Here is a 25,871-nt window from a genome sequence, read left to right on the forward strand (position 1 = left end):
AGTACTTTTTTCTTGCCATTTTTGCTAATTTTGCTATTTTTACTATCTTTGACATGTTTGCTATTATCTTTAAATTATATTTGTAGTTATGATGCTTGTGGTATTCTTGATTTTATTGGTATTTTTGCTATTTCTGCTGTTTACACTACTTATGTTATTTTTTGTTTTTTTTTCTGTTTTTTTGTCATTGCTAATTTTGTTATCATTGTTATTTCTGCTATTAATGGTAATTTTGTTGTTTTTGCTATTTCTTTTTGCTATTAGTGCATTTTTTATTTTTGCTAGATTATATTTGTACTTGTGGTATTTTTTATATTACTGGTAATTTTGCTTTTTCTACTTTTTTGACTGTTTTTGCTACATTTGTTGTTTCTGTTTATTTTTTGTTTTTTTTTGAAAATATTTTGGTTATTTTTGCTATTATTTTTATTGCAAGTTTTGGAATTTTTTATATTTTAGTTGTTTTTGTTATTTTAGGTATTTTTGATATTGATATATTTTCTGTTTTCGCTATTTTTTCATTTATTTTTATTTCCTGTATTTCTGCATTTTTTTCCCATTTTTGCTAGTTCGTAATATCTGTGGTATTTTTTGTCATTTTGGCTAATTTTGCTATTTTTACTATTTTGTATGTTTGCTATTTTCTCTAGATTATATTTGTATTTATGGTGCTTGAGGTATTTTCAAATTTATTGGTATTTTTTCAGAAATTTTGATTATTTTTGCTGTCTAAAATGCCGAAGGAATTTCTTGTGGTTGGCAATTTAATTCGTAAGGCACAAGTCAGTTGTCATATGTTCGAGCCCCGATCTGGAAGGATTCTCAGTGTCAGTGGGATCGTAGTACTAGCCTTGCAATGATTCTGTACGCTATGAATCGGCTGCGAAATCTGTTGAAACAGGAAGGTCAAATTCCACAAAAGAAATGTAATGCCAAGTACTTAAAAACTAAGACATTTTTTTTCAATTGTTACATTGCCTTATTAGGGTCAGCTTTTTAGGATATTATCTTCGAATGAGATAGAAAATAGTCTGTGATTCAACTATATTCAACTAAGAAAGAGTCCGTTTTGACAGTGTCTGCTAAGCGATTAATGTTGAACCGTTAGATGATGTTAGCAGTTCAACATAAACTGCTAACCTCTGATAAGTCGAAGACGAAACGGAAAATAGAATCCGTTTCAAGTTTGCTATATTCTTGACGCGAATACGTCTTATTCTAAAATTTAAATCAAGTGGGAAAGTGATGAAATTTTGATCGCGATAATCTCGAGTTTTTCCCAAAATACAATTATTCTTCCTCCGTGCCATCAGAAATAAGATCAGCAATTTATGTTGGAATTTTCTTTTTTCGTATCAAGTAGGAAAACTCATACCCGCTTGCTTGCCTTTCTCGCACACGGATGATGGTTTTGAACTTGTTCGACATGGAAGAAGTCAACGATACGGTTCTTTTAAGAACCTAAAATCAGATCCCAAAGATCTATTGTCGGTATTTCCTTCCATTTGAATGCTAGTGTCAGTAATACTGTTGATCCGAGCTCCGATCCGGAATTTAGAAAGATTTTAGATCCGAGCTCCGATCCGGAATTTTAGATCCGAGCTCCGATCCGGAATTTTGGAAGCGTCTTGTAACGCATCAGAAGAATTTTCTTACCAGGTAAAGCAGGAAACCTAAATAAATAAAAGATAAAGCACCGATCGAGTAGGCCAGACATTCTGGCGCAGATAACGTTTTGAGCGTAGGGAAAGGACCGATCGAATAGGCCAGCCATTCCGGCGCAGATAACGTTTTGAGCATAGGTTATATCAGCAAGAGGTGCAATAAAAGTTGGATTCATTCCTTCTCATTTTATCATACGCGATTAGTAGAATTTGTTATTAGATATGTAAGCTGAAAACTTGTATAAAAACCCAAGAAAATTGAATAAAGTCAAGCATTCCTTGGAAGAGTGTTCTCGTAGTCACTACTTCGAAAATCCCTTCTTGGCAATCTGACGATAGTTCTTCAGTTTTGAAGATTTCTAACGTTCGTTGCAATAATCAATTGATTTGCGCACGGAGTTCAGGAATTATTCATCCTCGTTGATCCTCTCGCTCAGATAGTTCTAGAACGTGTTTTTTCCAAGCTTCCGTTCTATACTCACTCCTTAGTGGAGTTTGTACGAAGGCAGCGGGTTTAACCGTTCAAAGAAGTTTCTACCGTGACTTGACAGACTTCCAATTTGCTTCAAGTTAAAAGTGTCCCATCTTAACTCAGTAGGGTCGTTTCCTTCGCACGACCGAGTTCAAGATTGGATACAAAATTTACACGTCTTTTGAACCAGAACTCAATTCCTGGATCCAATTTAAAAATTTACTTCCAAAATTCAGTTTCAGAATTTATTTCTAGAATTCACAACCTGAATGCTGAAGAGAAATATACCAGCGATTCAATTGAACAGAGCTACCATTGTAATGTCCATACAGTTCCTTGTTCAGCACGAGGGTCATGAAGTGTCATGTCATCGAATTATAAAGAGGATTAAGTTCGAACAGATCTCTCGCAATTAGAAAAAGAATTTGCTCCGACGAATAGGAAATATCGATTGTGATGCTCATGCGCTCAGTCAAAAACGCATTCCTGCTTACGTGGTCTCCAGTCGGGACTCGAATTTTGTAAGTAGATCGTTTTTTTCATGCTTTTTCGGGTACAAGCTTTACGTGGCCGATTGGCTGAAATATTTTTGTTACATAGAAGATTTTTTGCTATTGGATCTCGTTGTCATCCTTTTTCTAGGGGAAGAGGAGGTTTCAGTGCCATGTAGCGAGGATCAAGGGTCATTTCTAAGACGATCGTTGGTAACCTACGAAAAACAACTGGGCACTTGTCAATATTTCCGATTTTCTCAAATTATTTGATTATTTTTTTAATAGAATATTAGTTTCAAACTAATCGATTGAATTTTATTCAATTATCTGGGTCATTAATCGATTAATAAATTGAAATGGAGCAACAGTCCAATTGAAAGTCCTAGTGAAAATTTTCATATTTCCCAATATTAAAGCATATCTTGGGTTTCTGTGTTGTTCTTCTACCTCCAATCATTGCCCAGAACAAATATTATTCGTTCTACACATCAATGTTTGCTCAATTTACGAGTTATGGAATGAATTCATAATCGAATACCGCAATCAGAAAAGTTAAATACAACGAAAGTCCATTTAAATTTGGAATTCATTATGTTAAATTAATATTAATTAACCCTCATTCAAGCATCGAACTGAATGCAAAACGAAAAACGGTAAAGTCTGGTTACTACATTCCGATGTGGAGCTTTCGTTCCAATAGTTTTGAAGCCGAATCAGCGGTGAACGATACAATTGTTCCCTACAGGACGATAAACTTATGGGCAAAATCGTGATACAAAATCTAGGCTACTGTTTTCTGTTAAATTGGGTTTTTATAATTCGATTTATGCACTGTTGTAAAATGATTCCGTCATTATTTTTAATAACCAATGTTATTCAATTTTTTTTTTGCTTTTAAATTGAGGTTAGGGACGCGCAATCCATATCAAATAAACCAGGCTACGATGCCCACTTGAACAACTTAAAAAATGACAGGATCCGATGCCATCACCGAAATTCTAGTTTTCTGGTAATGTAAGCAGAAAAAATTCATTGCTGCAATCAATTTAGTAACAAAAAACACTAGTATTTTCTATACAAATTGATCAGAAATTTTGCCACTTGAACAGAATTTTTTTTCATTCGAATGATAAGCAGATTTTCAATTCCTTTAAGTTAAAACCGGCAAAGGGTTTTCTAGAGAGTCCACCATAATTCGACATAAAAATTTCCAAAGCAAGTATGGTTAAACGTCGCAATTTTGTTATCTCACTAAAATATTAAAAAATAAAATCCCATTCCTATTAAAAATTATTGTCCAATCAATCAAACGAGCATTACTCTGAAAACGGCTAATTCTACCGTTCTCCCGCAAACCGGACGGCTGATTCGAAGCGGAAAAAAACTGTTGGAAAATCAATAAACAAGACCCTGCTACTGCTGCTGCGGCTTCGCGAAACACACCACCAAGCCCAACAACCATGGCATGGCAGGCATCGTTTTTTCCACTGACAATTTCATGGGAAAGACCGGGATTACGCCTCGGTTGGAGTTGGTGTTGGTCCGCTGTTGGTTGCGGCCTTGAAACACTACCTATTTGCTTACACAAGAAGGACTCGGAATCCGAATCCGAATTCGGTAGCCCCAGTGTAAGTCAAGGACCATTCCGAATGACAAGAATTTTCAGCTTATTCAGTTTTTGATCTATGACGATAGGATTTATGTCTGGATTGCACTTGTGCCGAAATCAGAAACTACCGAAGGCTCACACAAATTGGTTTTCCAGAATGGTCAGCTCTAGGGCGCAGGCTACTGCTGAAACTGAAACGTTGTTTGTCGGGAACGGAGTGCAGGGCGGGTGTTGTCTCTTCCCCGTTCCCAAAACCACAGGAAATTTTTAGCACTTCAATTGCAGATCCGCCCTCGTAGCAGCCGTAGTTAGAAAACACTTCTCCACCTGATCCCAGTAATGAAGAGGATTACAGACAAGCACTGCACACACAAATTTTCCGCAATCTGAAACACTTTGTACTCTTCTGACAGACGGACTGGAGAATATCATGTTTTTCACGTTTTAAGCAAAATGGAACCTTGGCACGGAATTAACATCGCACAGACGAACCCTGCCAACTAAATCACCGCAATTTAGCAGATGCTGATTTTAGACCGATACTAGCTAACACACCTCACTTTTTTCTGCACGAATCGACGGGTTTTCTGCACTATTTTCCAGCTTGTTGTTTGCAAAGACTCCGATTGCGAACAAAATTTTTCACTATCTCTTGTTCACTTCACTCTGGCTAACACGAGAACACCATCGCATTGCACTGACACAGCAAGGCAACGGCGCGACACAAACACAAGCGTAGAGCGCTGCACTCTCATCTCTTGCTGATTACATTTGGGTAAAGTCAAACACACAGTAAAACAACAAGATGATTGAAATGTTGGTATAGATAACATTGTGAATGTTTTAATTTTTAGTTTCCGAAAATAAAAACTTTGACGTGGCGGCTTGGATTGTTATTGTTAGGTCTTAATCTCATATTGGTAATAAGTGTAAAGTTCAATACGTCGTCTTTCTATTTTACCAAAATTCCGAAACATATCTGAAGATGCGATTGAAATCCGATTGAATTTCATAATTTTAGTCACTATAGTCGATATAACCGCCATTCTTAATAAATTTACGTTTATCGCATATTTTGCTATCTAATCTCTTCTGTTTTGCTTTCATATACAGAAGGTTTAATCGACGACACGACCAGGCACTTCGAAGAAAAATTGGCAATGAAATTGTCCGTTAACGATTCACCACCAGTTACCGCAAATATAGCGACCCCTTGATAATGATAAGAATAATCTTCTTGAGCAACACTGTTTATGTTGCTACGAACTAGTTACCAAGGAGGTCCAGAGTAAATAAACAAACAATTTAAAAACGCAAGATATGCGAAAGGTGCACATTTTGTACAGATTTTGTTCAATGTAGCAGAAAATATGGATCTGTTAGTGCGTCAAGCATGGAACCAGTTACTTCTACTATGAAATCCAAAGAAGGTATCAAATCTATCCGTTTTACGCAATTGAATTACTAACCAGTCAGCATGTCGAAGTGTCGAATGACATTTCAGAAATTATCTACATTATGTACAGATATGGCTTCGATTATAGGGCTATTCGCAACGAGATGATGACCTAAGCAGTTCAATTTCAACTGCTCTGCGTTGACAAGTCTAACACGAAACGTAAAAAAATATTTGAAATCGCCCGAATATTGCGTAGAAGCAGAGTGACGACATTTCATCCGTAATGTTAACTGCAATTTAAAATATTTAATCCGAAATATAGTCTGTTTCGTTAGCTTCACACTATATTTGACAGGACGTTTTCTCGTTTGGAACATAGCTGTCATTTCACATAAACAGCTGTCGTCACTCTGGTTTTAGGTAATTAACGAAGATAATTTGTTCATTGGTTCCAACATGGGACCATAAACTAATGAAGTTAATAATTTAAACATTTCCAAAAAGTGGATCAAATGTGGAACTTTGTCTGAAGAAAAATATATGTTTAGCTCGATTACAGCCGATTTGATAAAACGACAAGTCCTCCTTTGATCGTAATGGAAAACATGTGTAATATTTTCATTCAACGACCCCACTGACACGACCTGCCACTCGACTATTAAAACTGTATCGCAAATTTAACTACCCCTCAGTAACTGGTAATGTCAAAACGAAATCGCTTGAAAAAATGTTGGAACTGGCAACACAAGTTGGTAAATTATTGATTTTGAAAAACAGTTACCAGTAGCCTTGGTAACTACATAAGAAATGTAAACAAAAACAAGAGTTTGTAGTTGGCCCGCTGGCAGGTATTAAATTTATTATTTCAGAGAGTTTTGAGTCATTTTAGCTTATTTTTTTTTATTTTCATCTTTTCTTAATGAACTGGAACAATTTCGTCGCTGCCAAAGAGAGGAAGGCTTTCATCATTTCATATTCATAGCTAGAAAGTTGTATTGTCGGGTGGTAGTGAATGATTTGCCTATGGCAGTCACGTACCCAGAGGGGGGGCCCGAGGGGCCCTGGCCCCTCCCGAAATCAAAACCATATAAGAATTTAGAATGTCTCAGAAATGTGTTACAGAAATAACAAGACAGTAAACGTAATGAAATGTAATACAATATCAGTTCCAGTGGAAAAGTTTAAAGTGTATGTTAAAAACAGCCGTAAAAGGCACACCGAGAATTAGGTACATAAGGAATCTTCAGTAACATTATTTTTTAATCTTTGGGCCCCTCCCGAAATGAAATCCTCGGTACGGGCCTGGCCTATGGGTACATTTACAGCGCGCAACTGTGTTTGGAACTCAAAATAATGCGAATTAGGAACATAAAAAAATTGTTTTATGCAACTATCGTAAACAATGTTTTTAATTGAAAAAAGTTTACTCGTAGAAAAAGGACATACAAACGAATAACATGATATTGAAAGAATCGGTTGTCTTTTTCTGACAAAATCAAAATGAAAATAATTATTTAAAAGCAAAAGTTATTAAAGCATGAAATAAAAATACATATATTTTGAAAATAATTCAAGAATATCTTAATTTTTTTTTACCACTAGCGTTTTTGAGAAGTCGAAAGTGTTTCTCACTGCAATTTATTGTTAATTTCGTTTGGTATTCCGTGGACATGTCTTACGATCGTTTTTCAGAAATGAAGTGAACAATCAACTAAATTATGTATATCCAAACTATTTATCTACCATCTGGTTTAAATTTACATATTACTGTTCATAGGAAACGAATAGAAAGATACTGGATCTCCTTAGCGACTGAAACACCCAGCAACGCAACAACGTCTTCCCATTATCGAAAATGTTTTCCTGACCTATCAAAACTAATCATTGCATGCACTGTAATTCTCTATGACTAACAAAATACATATTTAAAAATGAAAGAAAAATAACATGGTAACTATCACATAGCAACTAGTTAACAAACTAGTAGATTACGCTACAAAAAGAATTATGAATATTCGGACTTCTGTGTATAATATCACAAGATCATTGTATAATTTAGAAAATGTAAATATATTTTCTACATAGATACGGTAATTACGGTATACGATCAAAACCTACGTAGTAATTATTAATTGTATATAATAACAAAAACAGTAAACCGCTTTAGTTTCCGTGCAAAATGTCGCATTTCCTCACTCTGGCTGGTTTGGTAACCGTGGAACTGCAGGATAATGACTTATTAAACTGCTCTATTTGTTTGCCCATGTCCAGAAGCATTTTCGAAGTCGGCGAAAGAATGTTAACTGCAAATAGAAAATTTTTATTTAATAATAAAATTTAAGCACTCACCTGTACTCAGCTTCATCATAATTTGCATCGATAATGATTAAAATTATTTAGTTGCTCTCTGGAATTCACTTAATAACCGGAAAAGACACAAAAATAAAATCGGTGGAATTATTCCACAACAATTTTAAACTGTTTGTTTATTTATTCTGGTGCTCCTTGGTAACTAGTTCATAGCAACCTAAACAGTGTTGCTCGAAAAGTTAGTTTTTGTCATTTTCAAGGGGTCGCTATATTTATGGTAACTGGTGGTAAATTGCTCACGAACACTTTTTATTCCGATTTTTCTTCGGAGTGTCTGGTCGTGTCGTCGATTCTTCTGTAAAACACTCACAAAACAATACTACAAATGGTTTGAGTGGCCAATGTAAATCAATTTATATACACTGTTGTATTGCGATAGTAATGTTAAAATCAATGATGAAGCAACGTATTCTAATATTATAACTTAACTTAACAACCTTTTCGGTTATATTTTAAAAAGCGGGTCAGACCCTGAAGAAAATATTCAAAAAGATTCCCTGCACTCTTGCTTGCACATGACACATTCAGTTGTGTAAAGGTAGGTAGGAATATAGCTGGATTCGGAAAATCAAATCAAGTGCTTGGCAATTATCTATGCAAAAAATATTTTCTGATAATGCATGGTATGTCCATTATATTCGATTTCGTCAGTAAGTTTTACTCTAAGCTTGGCATATACGAAAAGAAGTGATTTATGGAATTATAAAAGTGAATGAAAAATTAGGGAGTTATATTGCGAATTTTCTACTTTATACTTTTTTATATAACGAATTTTATTACACTACTGCGAGAAAATTATTTGCATTTGACACTTCCCTCAGGACACTCAGCATACGAAAACCAGTGACGCCTCATTTGCAGATTTATCTCTCAATTTAGATTTCTAATTAACGCTGCAAATATTTATCGACCCGTTTATTTATTGTACTTATATTACTGTGGAAATATTGCTACATTTATTCGAAACGCACATCAAAACGATAGAATGTATAGCGACCCTCAGAGCAAATTCAGCAGCTAGAAGTTCTATATGGAAGATCTATAATAGAGCAGAAACTAGAACAAACGTATCCCCAGCAAGCTGTTCTAGTTTTATTTATTCGACCAGTTCTTCTGTCAAATTTAAAACTGGTCTACGATGCCGTTCTATTTTCTGTATATTTGAAACACGAATAAAACACTGCTGAGGCTGCCAATTTTTCTTGTTATAAAATTCAGATTTAAATTTTGTAACTGACATAAATTATGCATCTAGAACTAGAACACTACTGAACATGCCCTTACACGTGACAATATTATTGTCATTCCAAAGTATTGTTAATATCCTCAATCCAATTGGCCTGATAACTTGAGTCCGAGTTTTTCGAAAAATTCAAGCGTTTGGCGCTTTAAATATTGCTAATGAATATTAAAATATAGAGAGAAGAGATTATTGCATATATTTAAGTTTCTCTCTGGAGAGAACCTATTGTTGGATTGATGAGCAGTTTTGATTTTTTTGACAATATTTTCGTCAATCCAATGAAGTTTCCATTACACGATCAAAAGTATTATCAATACTCCTTGTATTGACAATAATATTGTCTCGTGTAAGGGCCGCTTATCGTTACCTCTAGATTATGTATGAATTCCTAATGAACGTCACATTGTTCTCCACACTTGAAAAATCATAGTAGAAGTTGAAGAAAAAGTTTTTACTCTAAAGTGGTAAAGTTGATCTTAATATATTGTGCGAAAACTAACGTTTATTTAGAATGGAGCATTAAACTTGGTTTTCAAATGCCTGGAAATAACAGATGAAGTATCCAAAATAAATGGTACTCGATCGCTATACATTTTAGTACTCGAGAAATCAACACTACACTGGTTTCTGTTTTAAAAAATCTTGATCCGAATAAGCCTAACCTTACCCAATTTCACACATTTCTGAAGATTTTCCATGTTTAATCGTAGTTTACACTAAAAAAAATTGTAGTAATCACTTTGAAATCGATTTTCTTCTACTCCGAGTGTACTTTTATTGCTGATATCTATTTGTACTGTTAAATAAACGATTAAAATGTTGCAAATAACTACTGCCGATATGCATTTTTTCAAAAGAATCCTCCTTTTCTTGCTTTCATTTTTCATTGGCTGGTGTCACTACCGGTAATTCAGTTTCGCGGCAATGTGCCAATTGAATAGTAGTTGTAGTTCGATTCAATAGCGAAACACATCACATCCAAAGGAAAAACACACTTAAGCTAAGTTACTAACTAATCTTACATCTTAGTGAATTTCCACATGAAATCTTAAAACAAACCGCTTTGGTTATGTATTGAAATGAAAAACATTATGAATTGAAGTGTTATTCACACCTGAATCAATCGTGCAAATTTTTATCAGTGTAGCTTTTAGACAGCGTGTAGAATTTTTCAGAAAATGTTTGAATCTGGAAACCCTGCTCCGTTCGCGATTGTCCGATCAGCTCACGTAACGGTACTATTCTTTTGTGTGAGTATCTCTGCTTAGTGCTTCGATCGTCCGATCAACTAACGGTACTTTTCGTTTGTGTGAGTATCACAAGTGTATTTCGCCGCCACGCAATCTTTAAGGACTATTCACACATATCCGGTCCGGTTCAGTGCCGGCACGACACCGTGCTCGGATACTGATATTATTTCATTCGTTTTCTATGCGCGCATTCACACCTATCCGGCACCGTGCCGTTTCAGTGCAGCTCGCCGTCAGTGTAGCGTCCGTCCGACAAACTAAAATTCGTCGTCACCGAAATTTTTCATTTTCACTGAAGTCGGTATGTCATTGTATTGGCTGTGCCGGAACGGAAACAGCAAGGAAACGGAACGGAAGGGTTCCGATAAAAAAAGAACACTGACGGCTCACTGAAGGCACTTTCACTGAACCGTCACGGAACTGAAATGTGTGAATAGTCCTTTATTCAGTTTAGTTCCGGTCGAACAACATCCGTTCAATTAGTTTTTCGTTATAATATGAAGGGGAAAAAGCTTGCTTTTACCCCCAAATTTATGCTAGGTGCACATAACCATTTTAAATTAAGTTTACGTTTCGTCTTCGACTCATCAGTGCGTCAGCAGATTATGCTGACGCAAACCCCCGGATCAACATAATCCGCTGAGCAGACGTAAAGTTAATGCTATTTGCAAGACACTTTTTTATTACACAAGCAGTGTAACGTCTAAACTGACGTCTCGAACGAAACAAGTTTCGGCTTACTGGCCGTACAGATTGTGATAATATGAAGGGGAAAAAGCTTGCTTTTACCCCCAAATTTATGCTAGGTGCACATAACCATTTTAAATTAAGTTTACGTTTCGTCTTCGACTCATCAGTGCGTCAGCAGATTATGCTGACGCAAACCCCCGGATCAACATAATCCGCTGAGCAGACGTAAAGCTAATGCTATTTGCAAGACACTTTTTTATTACACAAGCAGTGTAACGTCTAAACTGACGTCTCGAACGAAACAAGTTTCGGCTTACTGGCCGTACAGATTGTGATAATATGAAGGGGAAAAAGTCTTGCAAATAGCATTAACTTTACGTCTGCTCAGCGGATTATGTTGATCCGGGGGTTTGCGTCAGCATAATCTGCTGACGCACTGATGAGTCGAAGACGAAACGTAAACTTAATTTAAAATGGTTATGTGCGCCTAGCATAAATTTGGGGGTAAAAGCAAGCTTTTTTCCCTTCATATTATCACAATCTGTGCGGCCAGTAAGCCGAAACTTGTTTCGTTCGAGACGTCAGTTTAGACGTTACACTGCTTGTGTAATAAAAAAGTGTCTTGCAAATAGCATTAACTTTACGTCTGCTCAGCGGATTATGTTGATCCGGGGGTTTGCGTCAGCATAATCTGCTGACGCACTGATGAGTCGAAGACGAAACGTAAACTTAATTTAGTTTTTCGTGTTATTTGGTGCGTCGTCTAGTATCCGTTGTTGAACGAAAAATCAATTTGTTATAGTGAAGAATTTAAAAAGAATCGTGTAAGACGATGACGAATAATTTTGAAAATACGGTTCCGCGTCTCGTCGGGGTTCGTGACGATCCCGGTTTGACTTGCGTAATTTCTCCGATTTTCCGCGTGGAATTGCTGGCGAAAAAAACGTGGCTTGCACGGTGTTGGCCATAGAAAGGAATGTGCGTTTTTTTTGTCGATTTAGTGTGAAAATTTGTAGTGAATTACAGCTGATGGAGGTGTAAATATCTGATGAAAAAAATGTTTTTTTTCGTTGTGTGAAAATTTGAAAAATCTCTTGGTGAAGCCGTAAGGTTTGTGATCGAAGCAACTATAGTTGCATTCATATGTGAAAGTCAGGGTGTAATTCATGAGGTTGTTAAAGGAAGCGATGAAGTGTAAGCAATTTCATGCGAAATGAAAAATTTTTAATATGAGGTGATCAGTATTTGCTAATTGGAAGCAGCAGTAAAACTACGCAACGGAATATGGCAGGTTAGATACTTTATAAACAAACGATTTCCTACCACAGTTAAATCTAATTAAATATACAAACTATATCATCCAGTTCATAGTTATACCACAAACGAATTTCCAGACATGACAGTCACGATTTGTTTTTGGCGCACATCTACGGTCCTCCGTGAAACTGGCACCAATGGTGATAAATTGGTTGCACTGCTGAGCTCCCATCATACATTCATAATGCTAATGTCAAACCGTGAGAACCCTTTCGATTCGGTAGCTCATTTGTATATATTGAGATTTTATGGCACACTTTGGTTGAAATGATAACAATGCAATTAATCTCGCGCTCCACCAACCGGTGAGTGCGGTCATTTCAGAAGGTACCGAGAACGAACCACATTTTTCAAAAATATTTATAAGCACATACATGTCTTTATTATTTATCTGGTTATACTCCTATCGCATAAGTTCCAATGGCCCGTAAATCAGCTAATTCCACTGCTGAAATGTTGTGCAAAGAGAGAGTGCAACATTACTGAATTATTAGTCCAAAGAAAGGTGATAAAAACCTTAAAAAAACTAACCCCAATGCCTGTACTGAAAGTTAAATCTTTACAAACAGTTCCTCCATTATATGAAAAGTACTTACTTATGGCGTTTTCGTTTTTAATTTGCACTACACCGGTGCAGTGCTACACTGAGGCATGAATAAACGAACAAAAATGACGAAAACATAAACAGTAACCATTGACTACAATAAACGATTCCATTGCGCAGGGCTACACCAAACTTTTGATGAGTGCTACACCAGTGGTATCGGTGCAGAAAAAGTGTAGCACTGGTGTAGTGCAATTGGTAAAAACGAACGGTTTCAGTGCAGCTTTCGCTACACCAGTGTAGTGCAATTTAAAAACGAAAACGACATTAATATTAAGCAGTTTTGTGGCAGCGTATATGCGGTCGTGCTCGGATATCCATTCCTCTGCAATCCGGAATGATATTTTCTGTTTCCTTCCCATCTTGTCGCTTGCTGCATCTGTCATTTTTTCATTCTTTGTTTCGCTATCAGAGATGCCAGTTTTACAGATATTCTGTGAAGAGTGCTTATAAATTTAGGTCTGCTGATTTTTGTTGATTTTCAGGAATTTAGAGGATATTCCATAGTTTTTGAAGACATCTCTTTGGTTTCACAATATTTGGAATTTTCTTTAGACTCTTGATTAGAGTTAGGGAAATTTATGAAGCTTATGCCTTTAATTGAGCGATTTCGAGTGCACTGAATTTCCGAGGTCCGACTGTAGTTGTTTGGAAATTGCATTTGGCATCTCTGTAACAGAATCTACCCTTTATTTCGGTAGTAACATGTGATTAGGGCATATCGCACGATAGACCCCTGCGAATGTTACAAAATATAATGCTCATTGCTCGGTTCTACAACCACCATTTACACAATAATCGATATAATCTCGTAGATAGAAGCCCAATCTACGAAATTGTGCGCAATATACTTGAATTTCATGTTTAAAACTTGAGTAATGAGCATTATTTTTCGTAACTTTCAAAAGGGCATATCGCACGATATGCCCTAATCACATGTTAGTACCGATTTATTGTTTTTTATTTCACATCGAAACCCTCGCTTTGTTTACTTTAACTAATTTCTTACTGTTTCATTAAATATTTTATATCGCATCCGTATGTTTAGCAATTTTTCGTGCAGTAAATAATAAACTAATTAACTAGTTCCTGAATATGTCATTGGTGTTGTTAATATAAATTCAAATTCCGTTCATCATTGATCGTACGACATTTGGGGGTTGGTTTTTAGAAGTAACCTAATATTACGAATGGTCACTCGTCCATTGGAAGATGAGCAGAATATTGCTATTTATTATAATATTTTCAAGTTTTAAATAGTCTTACTTTTTAGGCTCCCTGATCTCGTATGTGGGTTTGCTTCGGTATCGTGAAACGTCCCTGTAAGTGATTTCGTAACATTTGTAATATGTACTACAGTAGTATTGCTATGAGCATACAAAATGGTTTTTCAAAATTAAATGATTATTACTATATAAATAAATTTTGAGATCCGATTGTTTGTCTCCTGTCAGGAGATATATTTGTCGTATTTGTCTTTGTTCAACGTAAACAAATGTGCTAATGCGCTCTGAGCACAGAAAAAGGCTAATCCTTGAATGACCACTACCTAAATCAAACAATAAGTCGAAACCGGTTTACGATTGGCACGTAAGTAAATACAATTCGCTTCGGTGCTCTTGATACAATGTTGCAACTCACGCTGAGTTGGAGCTTTGCGTCTACTTAACGGTTTACGTTGCTCTGCTAAGTCATATAGTTGTTCAATGTGAATAAATTTATGTTCAAATGAGTCTTATAGAATCATTGATTGCTTCAGAATTTCATCCGTAATCGACTTTCGGTTCAGGAGACAAAGAAAGATGGGAGTTTAAAATTACTCATTTACAATGAGTTTTAAATATTCAACACCTCTTCTTAATCCACCTGGTGGTGTGATAATGCTCTTTTCTTGCCATTTACATATTCTCAATGAAATATTAATACAATTATATCGTCTGAACAAAAAGTATTCGCCATGAGCTTTGCGGACTTATCAAAAATTCTGATAGTAAATTTCATACACGATCAAGATTTTTGAAAATGGTTACGGAATCTCCGGGAAAATTTAGCGTATTGAAAAACACTGTGATTATGACGGCTACCTCACCTATACGATTACGTCTTCCGAACTGGAGATGTTTGTCATAAATCTTCCGAACTGGATAAATTACATGATAACAGCTTTCAAACGAATCTAAGATTGTTGAAATCCAATCAGTGATCCCCGAGAAAATTGAGTGAAGAGAGAAGTCTGAGACATTTTCCGATCTCGTCGAGCTGAATCGAATAGTATAGAAGACTAGAGGGACTTCAATGAAAAGTCAATTTCTGAAGAGTTCTGCTAATTCAGTAGAAAAAAAAGTAGCATCAATTTTTCATATTGAAGATAGTGATCCGCTAGGTACATCTTCAAATTTCTATGAATTCGGTGATCGCAAAAATTCATCAAATTTCAACCATCAAAATTAACAAAATTATTAAACAATATGAAATTGCCAATCACCTTCAAATGGCTTTCATTCCAAGAATTAAGAAAATTCAAGCCAAACTATTTTAATAGTGGAAATTTTTTCCAAATTCTAATGTTTCGGATATATGTGAAATTCCTATTGAACTGTAGACTTTATAATTTTAAATACTCCGAAACTAAATTCCTTGTATTTTCAGCGATTAGCAATGTTTATAGTTGTGGGAGATAAAATTGTTTTAGATTTTAATATCTCCAAAAATGCTCTTAAACTTTTAAAATACGTGAAATTTATAAAATCGTCAAAATTTGGACATTTTCGAAAAATTGAAGCTCTTGGAACCTATTCAAACCGGTTAAGCTTAAAAAATCAAGAAAAAAAATTGAAACTTCAAAGTTTTCTGAAATGATTTGAATCTCAAGAATAGACAAATTTCCACAAATCTCAAATTTCATTCATGTTTCTCAAAAATTTCTGAATTTCGTTTCATTTATTTATTTACCTTTATGGGTATGAGAGACAAAAACGAAATTCAGAAATTTTTCCCACTAGGCCAAAGGAATGGGAAAAATTTCTGAGTTTCGTTTAGTTTCTCTAATGCTAATGTTAACGCTAATTTCTGAATTCTTGTTGTCCATAAATTTATGAAAACTCTGGAATTACAATTTTTGGCTTTCTCCACAAAAAGGATATAAAATTACTTATAAAACAATCGTTCGATTACAACAATCTTGGGCTCGTTTGAAAACTTCTTTCGATTCGTTTTTTTCCCATAAATACGTTTATTTCATGGGCAATATAGATAAGTTTTTCTTCGCCGTAGCATCCACAATACATAGTACTTTAAACCTAATACATTTAAAATATCACATTAGTATGTCGGTATTAATTAGTTATAAACACTATTTTTATCATGCGATTTGCTATTATAAATTACATTAAAAATTAACATTATTTTTTTGCATGATCTCATAACTATTTTGTTTGAGGGAATAATAGTTGAATAAACGAAGAAAGCATTGAGATACACTTTTGTGTATCATACGTATCAAATTTGAAATTGTTGGATCTACCTAAAATTATTTTGAAATTAGCTCAATGAAAATTATCGGGAAAAGAAAGGCATTTTTCACAACACTTGGTGGACGGAAGTGCGGTTTTACATTTTTCGTATAAAAAGGTTATACAATAACTGTGAAAGATGATTCTCGAACCGAGGCCCGGAAGGCCGAGTGTCATGCCATATACCGTTCGAAGCAGTTCGTCGAGATCGGAAAATGTCTGTGTTTATGTATCAATTCCGCATTCACTTTTCTCCGAGATGGCATAGCCGGTTTTAATAAATTTAGATTTAAATGAAAAGTTTTGTGGTTTCATACAAAAATGTTGAATTTTTTTCAGATCCGACTTACGGTTCCGGAATTATAGGGTGATTGGTGCAAAAAACAAATAAAAATATGTGCGCAAGCTTTTCTCGGAGATGTCACGAGAACCGATTTTCACCGACTGAGACTCAAGTAAAACGATTTTAGGTCAAATATGTTACCATTAAATTTCATCTGGATCCGACTTCCGGCACCAAAATTATAGAGTGATGTGTTTCTAAAATTAAATTTTATTTTACTGGCCAAAATAACGTTTTTCAAGAGCCAATGTAAAGTATTTTGAAGAACCCCATAGTAATATTTAATAAATATTATGGTAATTTGGACAGAAGATTTTTCTATTCTATTGAGATAATGTTATTTAAGGGCTGAAGCTAGTGTGTAAGTTATTTTTGTGGAGGTAAGTCGATTCTATGTCGGCGTCATTTTAGTTCCCTGGTACCGTAACGAAACATGAAAGAGAAATAAAATCGGCTCAAAAAGGTTGCCAAACAAGTGGCAGCTTTCTTGGATTTTATGTGATGTAGTCAAACTTGTAACCGAAAACATTAAAACTTTCTTGGCTACCCGGCCACATCGAGCGTAATTTTACACATTTGCGAGAGAGCATGGAGAGAAATAGAATACGCACGTGGTTTTACGCGACCTAGTGGCCTCAGCCCTTAATCCTTTGACTCAATTCAGATAGTACCCCGCGAGATTATTATTTCGAGGCCGATCAAAAAAATTACATGAATTTAAACCGACGAACTTATATTTTCTAGATTTAGGCTTTTTCGAGAAGTGGCTCAAATGAACAAGTAGAGTTTTAAAAGAATCATAACTTTTGAACCATTGATCCTATCTCGGAAAATTTGAATTTGGTTATCGAAAACGCTGTTTTACGGGTTTCATAGTTTGTGGATAGGGCTATGTTTTTTATAATTTCTTCTAAAAGCTAAAACTTTTTCACATAACATACAAAAAATTTAAGATTTAGAAATTAAAAATCATATATATCAAGTCGAATTTTGTTCGGATAACGCTAGACGCTAATTTTTTGATATGTTGTGCAGAAAGGTCTAAATTAAAATCTATATATATAAAAATGCAGAGATCATTCTTTGTAATCGCATCACGTAAGAACGGATGGACGGATTGAGATGCTTCTTTTTTTGTTTGATCAGTTTTTACCCCCACCGGGTTCGTACATCAAAAAAATTAGGAAAACTTACCGGAAAAGTGGGAAAAACCAATAAAGTTATTTTGTATGGACAATGGAATTTTCCACTGAAAAAGTCGCCAATGATTGCTAGATGATCGATAGGTGTTTGGCGCATAACGAGTTGCATAAGTGATTGGCCGTCGAAGAAAGGAATACTAGATCGTTGAAAGAATCTTTTGGCGCGCAACGAGTAGTTTTGTGTAAATTCATGTGGTTCGTCATTTCGAGCCACGTGCTTAATTGGGTATCAACATTATTGATTGCCAAATGATTCAATGATGGAACGCATATGAGTGTTCTAGCTATACCGTAAACATGATCAAAAGTTCTGATACTGTTTACCAGAAGATGCATTGTGTGCAATGTAATCAGTTATAGTTGTTTATTGTTGGCCATCGTAGGCGTGAGTTGCACAAATCACCTTATAAATAGAACGATTTTTGTATGAATTAATGATAAGATGCTGCTGTTTAAATAATGAGATCAATCATAGAGGTTTGCTTTGAATTTAGCATGCTGAAGTTCGTTCGCGTCGGGTAAATTCTGGTGGATTGAAAACCATTAGTTGTGAGATTTTATGCATTGACTTGAACGATAAGCTGCATACTGGTACAATCACTCCTCATCTTCACTCCTCTATAACAGAAGAACTGCACATTATTTTCATACAAAACTTTCTGATATAGATTCTCAGTGCCGAACTCCACCATTCATTAATTGTAGGTGGGGTACTAAACAAAATTATGTGGTGTTGACTAATGAGATGACTATTGATAAAACTATTAAACAAATGCAGTGTTCATGTAAAAGTTAATGGATACAATATTTAAAAGAGAGGTAACTTGAACTTTCGAATGTCCAAGAATTACTCATTTTATCATTCGATTTTTTAACAATATCAAACTAACCATAGTACTCAAGGAGGAGTAAGGATTTGAAGATAAAGTGCGGAAAATTCGACGTAACAAGGTTCATTTAAGTAAGAAGAAGATTTCTCGCATCTAAACTTTTACCGTCTACCAGAGGAGTCGAACTTAGCGATGCGAAACATCCGAGTCTCTGACATGTTAAAAATTTACTAAATAGTTACTGACTGACCAGAAGTCATACATTAAAAGTAAAAATAAAGTTTTATCGCTAAATTGTTAATGGAAATTTTTTCCTGTGATTCTCACGCTACGAACATTCATCAAACACGATTAAATAATATCACCAGACTAGCGAGAAGTGACGAAAAACAAGGCAGCTTTTGTAAATTTGTTATAATCAATTTAAAGTAGTCATCTCAGTTTTTTTTGCTTCACTTTTTATTCCATATGTCGAAACCATAGTCTGAGAGAGATCAACAATCGCTATTCGATGCACTGACTCAAAAAATGATTCGCGGTGCATTCGCTTTATTTTTGCGTAACAAAAGCTTTTAACATATTGACAATTTTTTTTATTAATTCATTGCAGCCAAGTAATCAGTAAAATAATGAAAAGATACATTAACAGCATAACGTTTGACAATTCTACTGTCCGAAAACATAAATTAAAAAAAAAACGGGCGAGACGAAGTTCGATGGGTCAGCTAGTAATCGATAAAAACATGAAGCACCTATATAAAAAAAAACATAACAACCATCTGTAAAACAATCAGCGGTTACGAATTTTAATAACGATCGAATATTTTTCGATAGAGAACAATTGTTTAAAATATTACAAATTTCCGAGACATCGCGTATAGTTTTTTTCATGAAACTGCTGTATACTTAGTTGTGGATACTTTTGATGTTTTTTCTCGATTGACGAGTATCTACAGAATTGCCTTTGTGACAATCTGGCATCACTCCTAAGAGCACACAATTTACTTCCCGTCGCCCGTTGGGTACTGATATATGAGATTTTTGTTGAGTTCGCTTGTTGAGGCTGATGTTTCAAACCAATGATTTATGGTCATTTGATGGGAAAAAAATGACTCCCAATTTTATGCTAGGTTATGCACATACCCGTTTTGATGTTCATAAAAAGTTAACGAAGCGCCCCTTTCCTAAAAAAACTTGAAAACAAATCGAGACCCAATGAATAATTTGTTTCTAGTTAGTTGTTAATTAGTTGTTGCTTTTCTCATATAGAAAGATTATGCAATCACTGTGAAAACCGACTTTTGAACCTAGGCCCGGAGAATGTCATAAACCATTCGACTCAGTTCGTCGAGTACGCAAAATGTCTGTGTGTATGTGTGTGTAACGTTTTTTTGCACTAACTTTTCTCGGAGATGACTGGACCGATTTTCACAAACTTAGATTCAAATGAAAGGTATTGTGGTCCCATACGTAATTCCTGAATTTCATCCGGATCCGACTTCCGGATCCGGAAATATAGTGTTTGAATGATCCGGAAAGTGTGTTAAAAATTTTATATCATCACTGAAAAGGGCGAAAAACCGTTTCTAAAGTTTTCTAAATCGACCTCAAATCTTCTTCGGAGGGTCAAGTGTCATATACCATTCGACTCAGTTCATCGAGCTGAGCAATCTCTCTCTCTCTCTCTCTCTCTCTCTCTCTCTCTCTCTCTCTCTCTGTGTGTGTGTGTGTGTGTGTGGCAAATAATCTCACTAGGTTTTCTCGGAGATGGCTGAACCGATTTTGAAAACTTTGATTCAAATGACAGGTCTCGTGGTCCCATACGGAATTCCTGAATTTCACCCGCATCCGGCTTCCGGTTCCGGAGTTATAGGGTAAAGTGAGTTCAATATTGTACACCGTCACTTAAATCGGCGAAACAAAAAACGCAAAAAATTTACACAAATCGATAGTCATTATCAGTAGGCAACTAAACAAACCGATTCCGGCTATCCTGGTTCCCGGTATCCGGTTCCGGAAATACCGGAAATAGTGGTCATGTACATATATACCAAAATGGATCTCACTCACTTTTCTCAGCGATGGTTTGACCGATTTCCACAAACTTAGATTCAAATGAAAGGTCTTCCGGTCCCATACGGAATTCCTGAATTTCATCCGGATCTGACTTCCGGTTTCGGAGTTATAGGGTAAAGTGTGTTCGATATTGTACACCGTCACTTAAAATATTTTCGGATGCAACAAACATTTAAATCGTAATTTAGAGTGCGTACTAGTAGAGTTTGTGTGTCATATTAGTTAGTGGCTGTACGAACCGACTTTGATTATACCGGTTCTCGGCTTCCGGTGCCGGAAGTGCATATAATAGTGAACCCATTTCGTTTTCTTAAGGATGACTTACGCAATCAAAGCACTGTTTTATTCTGTATGTTATGCACAAACAATCACTCGGTTTCTTTCAAAAATCGAAGAGAAAATTTTTGAATAGAATACCACAATATTATATGTACATGAGAAAGGCATCATTACACCACTAGGTGGATTAAAAACAGGTTTTTTTACGAGTGTTTCGCTAAGTTCGTTTGAAGACAACAAATTTCATTCAAAATAGGCTCAACAATCTTGGACTCGTTTGAAAGTTACTATTGGGCCATTGATCAAGTTTGAAGAATGGCTGTGACTTCTGGTTCCGGAGATATAATGGTATAAGTGACGTAACCGACAAAGCGCGGTTTTTCTCCTCTCCAATTGTCTCGCGATGGCCGAACCGATTTCAACAAGCTTAGGCTCGTTTGGAAAATATTATTAATTCATTAAACACGTTTGGAGTTCGAATGGCTGTCACTTACGGTTTCGGCGATATAATGGCATAAGTGACGCAAACGTCAAACTCATAAAATCTGGCATAGATTAATCAATATCAATAATTTTCGGCTTGTACGAGACTAAAATTGGGCTGAGGATCGATTTCAAAGATCATATGGCTGACATTTCAAGTTTCAAAGATATAATCGTAATCGACATTTTTTTCTATCCGTATAGTTGTTTTAGACAGTGACCTATGATCACGTTCAAATGTTTTATTGTTGATACGCTTGGTCTAAGAAATGTGGGCGAATGTGTGACATAAACGGTGAAGCATACTTTTGTAAACTACAAGAATCAATCTGAATAATTTGTTGCTAGTTAGTTGTTAATAAGTTTCAGTGGTTTTGAATTTGTTACTCAATTATTTCTGACGTGAATACGTGTTACTTTGATATGGGGCGCCTTTCCAAAATTCTCCCTATTGGAGAATGAGTTGAATTTTATCGTGAATATCTCGAGTTGTACTAAACGCAACAACAAAATTCTTTCTCCATACCATTAGAATTGCGATCAGCAGTTTGTGAATTAATTTTTAATATAAAAAAATAATTTTCTCAAAACAATTTTTGAATTTTCGTATAGTTATTCATTGTTTCTGCTCGGGCACTCCAGTGAAGGGGAAATGGGAAAATTCGAGCAGTTAAGGGGTACTGCCATGGACATGCGCATTGTCCGGCTGGTGTGGCATCTGAAATGCTACGGTGTCAAGAGTTCTGTGACGCAGTACTCTTGCCACATGATTGGATGTCAGTGCCACCTGGAACAAGGCCAAAGCAAATGCAAGGTAGATTGAAATGCTACCGAATATGACGAAATGAAACCGTCACGTTAAAACTGAAATTACAGTTTATGCAATGTATATAAAGAGATGTTTGCGGTCTTTCAACCTGATCGAAAATTGTAAACTACAACATTTTTTTATGTTCATTCTGAAGACGTTAGATAATTAGCTCTTATTATTTAGCTTTCATTTGTTATTTTAAAATACATTAATTCTTCACGAAACGTAGATTTTAATCATTAGTTTTGTACTTATTTTCAACTCTTCAATTTCCATCATTGGAACTGTCGAACTGTTGTTCGGTGTTCGAAGTAACTTGCCTTGTCAGTTCAAATTTGCTCCTAGACCACCGGGCTATGATTGCAATGAGCAACGACAGGAAAATCCTAATCCCGTCACGTTGTAAGTGCCAGTATAATTAGCTGCCGGCATTATTTGATTCGCAAAAGAAATGGTTCGAGTCAGTGGTGGACCGCCGAGCTTCGGGAAGTTTTCCATCCTCTCCGAGAAAGAACAATCACAAAACGACCATAATGTTACTAATCATATCGACATGTTTCGCTGAAATTATCTGCTCGTCAACTCGTTGCCATTAAACCGAACTTTCCGAAGGCGGAAGACCAACCCAACCATACCCAACCATACCCAACCAATATGACGATGACGATGATGATGTGTCGACGTTAATCTGTAGGATTTCCAGCAACTGGCGGCGCCGCACACATGCAGTCGGGGTGGATTGTGGCGGAAGAGGTGGTGCCGGTGGTGGTGAGTTTCATGAGATAACGCCCGAACCTATTAGTGATCCGTGCCATTCGACGACATGTGACTTTCCCTTCGGTATATACGAACGTACGTATGAACGTGCAATTGAATTCTGAACACGTTCCTAATTTGGTGGCCCAGGAAGCTGGGAAAACTGTGCGCTCATCTACGCAGACAGATGCCACCACTAATGGGCGTTAGAAGGTGTCATTCTGGGTCCGCTTGCCTGCCGCCTGCCGGCTGTCGGGAAAAAGGCAAAACGAATGTGAGCTAATGTTATTTTACTCGAGCGTTTCTCCGGCAGCTATGTGTTATGTGGGAATTCCGGATAATTATGAATTTATGTCACTAATTTCTCAACAGTTTATGTTACTTAGCTCGGTTCGCTGGGAGGAGGTGTGTTGGTAAATCGTAAAAGAATCCGTCATTCAATGGGATGGTTCAAGTTATCAAGTTTTTCCATGGTTTATCTTCGCTGTTTGGGGTTGTGAGTAGCGTAATCTTCTACAAACTAATTTCATACTGGAAGTACAAATTAATTCGGTCCGTTTTTTAGGGCCAAAAAAATGCATTTATTTAAAGATAAAAATAACTTTAAAATTAATCTTAAAGTATTATCCATCGCTAGTTACTACTTTTTCTCACTTCTCTGTCAATTTCCGAATTCGAAAAAAATGTCTCATCTTTTGAGGTGACCCAAGTTTCGAAGCAAATTTTCGATTTACAACCAGTAATCAGAGGGAGCAATGTCAGAAGAATTCGGCGGGTGTGGCAAAATGTCCCACTTGAGCTATTCCGAATAATTTTTCACGACTTTTGCGACATGAGGCCGATCGTTGTCCCGCAGGAGAATAACTTTATTATATCTTTGCTTGTAATCCGGCCGTTTTTCTCGTAATGCACGGCACAAACGCATCAGTTACTGCTTGTTGAGTCACTTCCAGTGATTCTGCAAAATCTTCTTGCGTTTGATCGCAGATCTTCATCGACAAATGCCTCCAACTGTTTGTCTTCGAATTTTTCCGATTGTTCAGAGCGAGGCCTGTCTTCAGAGCTGAAATTTCCATTCTTGAAACGTCGAAACCATTCCCTGTAAAACTTTTAAACATTGCAACTTTGAGATATTGAAACTTTAAACTACTGACACTTTTAAGCTTGAAACTTTGCAATTTTGAAACCATAAAATTTTGGAAATTTCAAAAATTTTAGCACTTTGGGGCTTTGGAACTTGTTACTTGGAAAATTCGAAAATGGAGGAGCTTGTCAACATTTAAACATTGCAACTATGAAATTTTAAAGTATTGAAAATTTGATGAAACTATGAAAATTTGAAACATTGCCAATTTGGAACTTTGAAAGATTATAAGCTTGAAACTTTAAAATATTGATAATTTGCCAATCTGATTGATGCTTTGGAGCTTCAGAATTTGGAACTTATTAATTTTCAAACATTGCAATTTGAAACTTTGAAGTATTTAATATTTGAAACTTGAAAATTTGGAAACTTTGCAACATTCAAATTGTTTTATTTTTTTACTTTGAGACTTTGAAAATGAAAATTTGAATCTTGGAATTTTCAACTTTGAAACAATAAAACTTTGAGCCATGGAAAAATTTAAACATTGCAACATTAACATATTGAAACATCGAAACATTGAATCATTGAAGCTTGAAACATGGAAATGATGAAGTATCGGAACATTGAAATATCGCATCCTAAAAAACACTGAAACGTCGAAACATTGAAACATTTAAGTAATATTGAAACACCGAATCATTAAAAACATAGAAAATTTAAAACGTCGAAACATTTGAACTTCGAAACATTGAATCATTAAAGATCGCAACATTGAAACATCGAATCATTAAAAACATTGAAATGTCGAATCATTGAAACATCGAAACTTTGAAACATCGAAACATTGAATCATCGAAACATTGAAACACCGAAATATTAGATCATAAAAACATTGAACAATTGTAACATTGAAACATCGAAATATTGAATCACTAAAAACATTGAAACATCGAACCATTGAATCGTTAAAACTTTGAAGGATTGAAACATGGAAATGAAGAATCAACGAACTAAAAACATCGAAATATTGAATCATTAGAAACAGAGAAAAAGCGAATCATTAAAAACATTGAAACGTCGAATCATTGAATATCGAAACTTTGAAACATCGAAACATTAAATCATCGAAGCATCGAAACATTGAAACATCGAATCATTAAAAACATGGAAACGTCGAAACATGGAAACATTGAATCATTAAAAACATTGAAACATAGAATCGCCAAAACATCGAAACATCGAAACATTGAATCGTAGAAACATTGAAATATCGAACCATTAAAAACATTGAAGCATTGAATCATTGGAATATGGAAACATGGTATCATTGAAATATCGAACCATTAAAAACGTTGAAACATCGAAATATTGAATCATGAA

General features: G+C 35.6%; 1 protein-coding gene across 4 annotated transcripts in view; it reads right to left on the reverse strand.

Moving 5' to 3' along the window:
* The window catches only part of LOC131426180 (rho GTPase-activating protein 190), an 83,183-nt gene extending 78,241 nt beyond the window's left edge, over positions 1–4,942 (reverse strand). For 3 of the 4 annotated variants that reach the window (XR_009229063.1, XM_058588696.1, XM_058588694.1), the window contains exon 1: positions 4,795–4,942. The gene's annotated coding sequence lies outside the window, so the exon portion shown is untranslated. The remainder of the gene's footprint in view (positions 1–4,794) is intronic. The other variant, XM_058588695.1, reaches the window with a different exon arrangement.
* Between the last annotated feature and the right edge of the window lie 20,929 nt (positions 4,943–25,871).

The sequence above is a fragment of the Malaya genurostris genome, chromosome 1, assembly GCF_030247185.1.
Source record: "Malaya genurostris strain Urasoe2022 chromosome 1, Malgen_1.1, whole genome shotgun sequence".
Taxonomy (NCBI): domain Eukaryota; kingdom Metazoa; phylum Arthropoda; class Insecta; order Diptera; family Culicidae; genus Malaya; species Malaya genurostris.